The sequence below is a fragment of the Pelodiscus sinensis genome, chromosome 5 (genome assembly GCF_052426305.1).
Source record: "Pelodiscus sinensis isolate ZL-2025 chromosome 5, ASM5242630v1, whole genome shotgun sequence".
NCBI lineage: Eukaryota > Metazoa > Chordata > Testudines > Trionychidae > Pelodiscus > Pelodiscus sinensis.
Window position 1 is genome coordinate 38,938,586 of NC_143056.1, and position 9,146 is coordinate 38,947,731.

Below are 9,146 nucleotides of genomic sequence, written 5' to 3' on the forward strand. Positions count from 1 at the left end.
TTCCCCAAAAATACCACACCATGCCCCCTTTACTTCTGCACTGCTGCTGGTGGCTGCACCACCTTCAGAACTTGATGCCTGCCCAACAGCAGCTGCTTGTAATCACAAATACATATTTCAAAAATACAACCGAATAGAGATTGGAGGATCAAAAAAGAGATCACGTCTGGGGAAACCAGTATGGTAATCTGAGTTAACTATTTAAGCACTATAATGAAATGCAAAGGATCTTATGGTTGTTACAATTTTTGTGTGTGATCTTGCAACCTCCTACCCTAATAGTCTTATGATCTGTTGGATCAGGACTCCCGGGTTGAGAAATGGTAGTGCAAACAACTACAGCAGTGAAGCGGTGGAAGTACAGGCTAGCCATTCCAGGAGGTACAAGTGTCTCAAGTGGGCATATACATGCTGTGGCTTCACTACTATTGTTACTCAAGTTAACTGGATTAAATTGCAGTGTGAACATACATTTATTTTTTATGCTTCAACCAAAAAACACTTATACTATTAAGCTTAAAAGAAAATAGCTCCCAAAGGGCATAATCAAAACACACCTATCAGGAAAATAGTGATGATACTGAGCTCGCTGCACGTTCTTTGTTAAAAAGGGAATTGAGAAGTGGTTGAAGTAACTCCCCATAATTCTCTGCAGAGAAGGAAAGGGGAAGGGGTTCATGGCCCCAGTAGACACTGCTTGGTGGAAAAAGTATGCGGCTTGATGCCAGCGGAACAATAACGTACAAGTGGAAATATGAAAAGGCCTCTCAAAAAAGCAGGGTTGTCAAGTGGAAAGGATAGGGAAGTGGAAGCCAAGATTCCAGGGCTACACTCTCAATTCTGACAATGACTGGGCAAGTTATTTAACTTCTCTGTACTTCAGTATTTGTAGTGGAGAGTGGAATTGAAAGACTGAATTCATAAGTATGAACAGTCTGATTTTCTTGAATAAAAAAACACTGCCAGTATGCAAGCTACTGACAGTACAGTAGAGAAGTCCATGTCATCAGCATAGGAGAGGGGTAGGATTTGTATGTGGTTCCCTGTCTACTTTTTGCTGACAATTTCTCAGGATTTTGGAGAGAGTTAGAGTACAAAAGGATGGATAATGTCTGAAGTATTGCAGGGCATTGGAGTGTATATCTGGAGCCTGTTGGCTTCTGTAAATTGGAATATCTAAATAGCATGTTTGTTATATATTTCTGCAATTTGAATTGATGCCTGGTTTCCCAAATCTTTTGTAGGAGGAGCTTTTTTAATAAAACTAAATTAGTGCACATTATACTCACTAACCAGATTATAATAATGTTTTATTTCTCAACAATGTAGTTCTGAACAACTTAGGCCACAAAGTAATGACAATTACTCTTCACGACAATCTCCCCATTATTGATACTAGTGCAATTAAAGATTTAGTATTGCTAGATTCTCACGGTATATGAGTAACAAATCCATCCCTGCATCTAACGCAATGATTACTATATTTATCTTTTACATACATACATGGAAACAAGATTAAAACTCTGGTCCTTTCACGGCCAAAATGCAGACTTCTATCACTAAAGCTAAAGGAAAAATTCTATTAGCTGTTGGACACTTTCTCCATGGCTAGAGGTGCTCTTTGTGGAACACAAAGACTCCATCAGTAAGGAGGCAGTGAAACATGAGAGTACTAAAAATAGGAGTGCAGATGGGAGGCACTGTTTGGGTGAGTAAAGAGCCCTACAGGGTACATACCCACAGGGTTCAGGGATATCTTTATTCAATTCACCTAAATAGTGACTTGCTGTCTAAAATGCTGTTTATATCCACTGAAGAGGAGAATATAATGTATGTACTCTACACATTGCATATAGTGTATGTACTCTATACAAAGGCATGTGCAATGTAACCGTTCCAGGTGTTCCAAGGAAAGTGTTCCAAGTAAAATTTTTGCGGTGACTCTCATGGAGTCTCCTGGGCTGTCTCCTTCTATATATTTAGCATAGGAAAGGAAACACAGCAGTCTAGGTAGTGGACAGTTGCTGCCAAAAAGGAGACTGGACTGTAGCTGATCAGCATGATTTTAACCTCCATAAGCCAGCATGAACTAACTGGGTGGTGTATATGAGAAACTGCTTCCTGATAGTTGACTGAAACTGATATGTTGAACTCTGGAAGAGTTGCATCCTACTGTCTCTGATGAAAGGGTATTCCTTTCAATATGTGTCTAATGGTGAGGGGAATAAAATAGATAGGACATTCCAAAATCAAAAAGATTCATGGAAAAAACAGCATCCAACCAGGTACCAAAGACTATCATCATTCCTTTTCCCACTGTCTCTTTCTAGCAGACTCTTTCCTCACTAAAGAATTATGGTTGTAATGCTTGCTGTGTGCCTAGCTGCCTCTGAAGGCAGCTCCCCAGCACTAGCTGCCTAGAAGTAAGGGTGAGAATACCATACCCATGTCTCCCCTATGTCACTACTACTTTCAGAACTGCTTGGACAGTCTCAACTGCTAACAACCCAGCTCTGCAGGCAGCAGCACAACAGTAAGGGTGGAAATACATACTCTGCCATCCTTACTTCTGCACTGCTGCTGGTGATAGTTCTGCCTTGAGAGCTGGATTCCTAGCCAGCAGCCAATCCCTTACCACCTGCCCAACTCTGAAGGCAATTCTGCTGCCAGCAGCTGCGCAGAAGCAAGAGTAATAATACCACAACCCCCATACAATAGCTTTGTGACCCCCATGCAACTCCTTTATGAACCAGCACCCCTACAATTACAACAATCTGAAATTTCAGATTTAAATACATGAAATAATGAAATTTACCATGTTTGAAATTCTATGACCATGAAACTGACCAAAATGGACCAGGAATTTGGTAGGGCCCTAGCTATAAAGTTCTTATGAGATATTAAAAGTAATTTAAAATCAAATTTTTCAAAGATGGACAGGACACTACTTGCATGTTTGTCATTTTCTCAATGCCCAGCTTCAGCTATCTGGAGCTTGATTTGCAGAAACAATGATCACTGAAGTCAACAGGAGCTGTGTTCTGAACATATGTGTGTGTACATTATATAGCACAATAGGTGCCTCATCCATGACTAGGGCTCTTACATTAGAGTAATATAAATAACAAAGACCTACAAAATACTAAATATACTTTAAAAACCAACAGACCATAGGTGTTTCAAATTGAGCATTCAAGACTTGTGGATATCCTTACTCTCTCAATACCTCAAGTCCTCATTTTTAAAATGGGGGATCTCATAGGAAAGTTCATGCAGATAAATTAATTTTTGAGACGCACTCCGATATTATAGTGATGAGCACCATACAAAGAACATTCTTAATAGGTTCTGAAAGATCTAAAGTAAATAAAATATGGGACCACTCACTGATGATGAAAATAAATGAAATATTGAATAGCTGCTCATTAAGTACGGCTCTAAGAGACACAGCCAGAGTGACCTAACCCTCACTGTAGACAGTGCTATGTTGACAGGAGGGATTCTCCCACTGACAGAGCTATTGCCTCTTGGGAAGATGAATTATGCCAACTAGAGAAGCTCTCTCATTGGCATAAGTAGTATCTTCACTAAGTGCTGCTGCTGTGCCAATGCAGCACTATAAGGCGTGGTCTACGCTTCAGGGTTGAGTAAACTGACTTGCTTCAGCCTACCTTGGAAGTGTCTTTACTTAAATTTGGCTCCCACTGAAGTGTCCCTCTATACTGCTCAGGGAGGTGATGTTATTAAACTGGCAATGTAATTAGGTCAACAGGGACAGTGCAGATGCTGCATTACTCACATCAACTATTACTGGCTTTCGGGATCTATCCTACAATCTCCCAAGCTGAAAATACAATCAATACAAGTGCTCCTGCTGAGGATGCTCACTGTTGGCACAGAAGCCAAATGTACTTTCGCACAAGCAATTTAATAACTATAGTGGCTGCATGCCAAGATAAGTTGATATAATTTTGTAATGTAGATATAGGTAAGTGTAAACAAGCCCTTAGACTTTTCTCCTTTCCCTGCCAATTTCTAGAGTTTCCTGATCTCCTCAGTTCTTCATCCAAATCTGCCCATCTCTCACCAGACTAGCTCTTGTTTCTTCTACATTTGAGTCAAGCTGCAAGTTTCGTCTACATTACCCTGAAGTCAGCATTACAGCTCAAAGAATACAGACATATCAGGCAGGTCAACACTTAAAAAGCAGCAATGGTACAATTACACTACTGTTACATTTTAGTGAAGACACAACTATGCTAACTAGCCATTGGCATAGCTAATCTACTTTTTACCCATGTGGAAAATGCTCCCATGAACATACTGCTCCCATCTACAGTGGGGGCTAGATTAGTATAATTTCATCGCTCATGTAGATTTTTCACACCCTGGTGTGAGACAGTTATACCATGTAAGTCTGCAGTGTAGAACTGATTGTCTCCCTGTTCTCAGTTCTGGTGGTCCAGAGCAGTCATTGGAGGGAAATCCTGCTCAGTTCCTTCAGCCCTGAGATGGAGCACACTTAGAAGAGATATACTTTTAGGCTGTGTCTACATTGGCACCCTTTTCCGGAAAAGGGATACTAATGAGACAAGTTGGAATTACAAATGCCACGGGGGATTTAAATATCCCCCGCGGCATTTGCATGAACAAGTCAGAATTGCAAATGCCGCGGGGGATTTAAATATGCCCCGTGGCATTTGCATGAACATGGCTGCTGCTTTTTCTGGCTCGGGGCTTTGCCAGAGAAAAGCGCCAGTCTAGACGGGATCTTTTGGAAAATAAAGCCTTTTCCGGAAGATCCCTTATTCCTCTTAAAATCGGGAATAAGGGATCTTCCGGAAAAGGCTTTATTTTCTGAAAGATCCCATCTAGACTGGCACTTTTCTCCGGCAAAGCCCAGAGCCGGAAAAAAGCGGCAGCCATATTCATGCAAATGCCGCGGGGGATATTTAAATCCTCCGTGGCATTTGCAATTATGACTTGTCTCATTAGCATCCCTTTTCCGGAAAAGGGTGCCAATGTAGACACAGCCTTAGGGAATTTTAGGGAACTTTTAGCTGGGAGACGGGGAGCAAAGCCGCGGAGCACGCGAGCAGCGGACAGCCCAGACGCGCCGCGGCTGTCCCGCTGCCGGCGTCCTCAGAGGCTTTGCTCCCCGTCTCCCTGGTCTGCTGGTCTCCCAGGTCTGCTGTCCCGCTGCCGGCATGTTCCGTGGCTTTGCTCCCCGTCTCCCTGGTCTGCTGGAGACCAACAGACCAGGGAGACGGGGAGCAAAGCAGAGCAAAGCCGCGGAGCATGCGGGCAGCGGACAGTCCAGACGCGCCGCAGCTGTCCTGCTGCCGGCATGCTCCGCGGCTTTGCTCCACTTTGCTCCCCGTCTCCCTGGTCTGCTGGTCTCCAGCAGACCAGGGAGATGGGGAGCAAAGCCGCGGAGCACGCGGGCAGCGGACAGCCCAGACGCGCCGTGGCTGTCCCGCTGCCGGCGTGTTCCGCAGCTTTGCTCCCAGTCTCCCTAGTCTGCTGGAGACCCACAGAGCAGGAAGACGGGGAGCAATGCAGAGCAAAGCCACAGAGCATGCGGGCAGCGGACAGCCCAGACGCGCCGCAGCTGTCCCGCTGCCGGCGTGCTCCGCGGCTTTGCTCCACTTTGCTCCCTGTCTCCCTGGTCTACTGGTCCGCTGGAGACCAGCAGACCAGGGAGACGGGGAGCAAAGCCGTGGAGCACGCGGGAAGCAGGACAGCAGCGGCGCGTCTGGCCTGTCCCGCTGCCCCCGTGCTCCGCGGCTTTGCTCCGGACGCCTGTTGTACAGCAGCTGGGGCGCTGCCGGTTGGTCCCGTAGCGCCACTCTGGGCGCTACTGGACCAACCCGGCAGCACCCCAGCTGCTCTGCCCCAGGTGTCCTGATTCAGCCGCTGCTGGTCAGTTTCAGCAGCGGCTGAATCTGGACGCCTGGGGCAGAGCAGATTGGGTGCTGCTGGGTTGGTCCATTAGCGCCGAAGATCGCTGACCCGGGCTTCCTGGAATCAGCCGCTACTCAGGTTCAGCAACAGCTGACTTGGGGACGCCTGGGCTATGTCTAGACTGCAAGCCTCTTTCGAAAGAGGCTCTTTTGAAAGATACTTTCGAAAGAGCCTCTTTCGAAAGAGAGCGTCTAGACTGCACGCGGAACTTTCGAAAGAGCAAGCCGCTTTTTCGAAAGAAAGCACCCAGTGAGTCTGGATGCTCTCTTTTGAAGAAGCCCTATTTACATTCAAGAACGCCTTCTTTCGAAAGAAGCACTTTCGAAAGAAGGCGTTCTTCCTCGTGAAATGAGGTTTACCGCCGTCAAAAGAAAAGCCGCGTTCTTTCGATTTAATTGCTCTAAAAGCAGGAGTTGGGTGGAGAGGGTGCATACAGAAAAGTTCTTCATTAGTTCCCATAAAGAAGGACTAGAGGACACCAAAGGAAAGGAATGGGTAGCAGGCTTCAAACTAGTAACAGAAAGTTGTTCTTCACAAAGCAAAGAGTCAACCTGTGGAAATCCTTGCTGCAGGAGGCTGTGCAGGCTAGAACTAGAACAGAGTTTAAAGGGAAGTGAGATCAAGTCATGGAGGTTGGGTCCATGGAGTGGTATTAGCCAGGGGGTAGGAGTGGTGTCCCTGCCCAAAGTTGTGGAAGGCTGGAGAGGGATGGCACGAGACAAATGGCTTGGTCACTGTCTCCGGTCCATCCCCTCCAGGATCCCTAGGGTTGGCCGCTGTCGGCAGACAGGCTACTGGGCTAGATGGACCTTTGGTCTGACCCAGGACGGCCATTGTAAGCTCAGGGCTCAGGGTCGGGGGTCTCAGTGGACCACCTTGATTTTCATGCACTCCTGCTCCTGGGTGGCCAGAATGGCAGCTCTCCAGGCATAGACGGCCACCTTCCTGTGCCTAGTGCGGAGATCGTGGACGAGGTCCACGATGTCCGCACTAGCCCAGGCGGGTGCCCGCCTCTTGCGGTCCTGGGCAAGCTCCCGGGAGCCGCCAGCCTGGTCCCGGGAAGAGGGGGAGGGCTGGGGGGCATCGGGTGGCTGGCTCGATCCGTGCCAGGTGCAGGGTCTGCTGGCTGGGTGCTGGCAGGCTTGCACCTGGCACGGGCACCGTAGCCAGCCCGTGCCCCTTTAAGCGGTCCGGGGCCGGGAGGGGGGCATAGAGTTTCCCTGGTGTTGGCCAGAGTGGCCACCAGGGAAACCTGGGAAGCCTTAGCCTCCCACTAGTTCGAATTAAGGGTCTACACACCCCTTAATTCGAACTAGCTAGTTCGAACTAGGCTTAATCCTCGTAAAATGAGGTTTACCTAGTTCGAACTAAGCGCTCCGCTAGTTCGAATTAAATTCGAACTAGCAGAGCGCTAGTGTAGCGCCTATTAAAGTTAGTTCGAACTAACGTCCGTTAGTTCGAACTAACTCTGTAGTGTAGACATACCCTCAGAGTGAATAACTGCTGTGTAGTGGTCCATTCTGGATAAGCAAATGCACTAGTCATCTTTAGATAAGTACAGTAAAAACAGTTTATGACAAGCAAGTTTTGCTGGCTAGTTTTCATGAGACTGTTCTATCAGCTGAGCTTTGAAATAAACATTTTCTATAATTTCTTATAGGTATATGTGTTGTTTAAAATATAAACTGAAAAGAGACAATATGCTGTTCTTCTAAAGCAGGATAGACAATAGAACAGTACAAATTAAAAAAAACTTGCATGAAATTGCAACGGAAGTATTTCTGCCTACTGAAAATAACTCACCCAAAAGTCTACTCCCAAATTTATCAGAAATAATAATTTACGTTTACAAGTTCTACAAAACTGGCTAGCCATATAAGAATGTTTAAACGGTTTTATGATTTTGCTAGAGTTGTACATTTTTTCATGTGTATGACATTTATGTACTTTATTTCAAAGATAAAAGCATTCTTGCTTTATTCTCAATTAACAACTGAAACCAACCTTCTAGAACATAAGAATGGTCAGACCAAAGGTCCATCTAGTCCAGTGACCTGTGTTCCAAAAGTGGCCAATGCCAGATACCGCAGAGGGAGTGAACAGAACAGGCAGTCATCAAGTGATCCCTCTCCTGTCATCCATTTCTAGCCCCTGACAAACAAAGGCCAGGGACAAAACCCAACACATCCTGGCTAATAGCCATTGATGGAACTAACCTCCATGAATTTATCTAGTTCTTTTTTGAACCCTGTTAAAGTCATGGTCTTCACAACATCCTCTGGCAAGGAGTTCCAAGGTTGACTGCGCACTGCGTGAAGAAAAAATTCTTTGTTTGTTTTAAACCTGCTACCTATTAATTTTATTTAGTGGCCTCTAGTTCTTATATTATGGGAACAAGTAAATAACTTTTCCTTATTGACTTTCTCCATACATATCTTGATTTTATATCATTTTATATCATTATATATGATTAACTATCATATCCCCCTTTAGTCTCCTCTTTTCTAAGATGAAAAGTCCCAGTCTTTTCAATCTCTCTTCATACAACACATGTCCCAAAACCTAATCATTTTGTTGCCCTTTTTTTAAGCATTTTCACTGCCAGCATTTTGAGATGAGGTAACTACATCTGTACTCAGTATTCAAGATGTAGGCATACCATAGATTTATATGTGGGCAATAAGTTATTCTCTATTCCTTTTTAAATTATTCCTAACATTGTTTGCTTTTTTGACTGCTGCTGCACATTGAGTGGATGTTTTCAGAGAATTACCCACAATGATTCCAAGACATTTCCTTGAGCAGGTGTAGCTAAATTAGTTCCCATCATACAGTATGTATACTGGGTTTATTTTTTCCAATATACATTACTTTGTATTTATCAACATTAAAATTCATTTGCCATTTTGTTGCCCAATCACCTAGTTTTGTGACATCCTTTCGAAGCTCTTCTCTGTCTGCTTTAGTTTTAACTATCTTAAGCAGTTTAGTATCATCTGAAAAATTTGCCATCTCAGGGTATGTCTACACTACCACCCTAGTTCGAACTAGGGTGGCAATGTAGGCAACCGGAGTTGCAAATGAAGCCTGGGATTTGAATTTCCTGGGCTTCATTTGCATCTCGCCGGGCGCCGCCATTTTTAAATGTCCGCTTGTGCGGACTCCGTGCCACGCGGCTACAC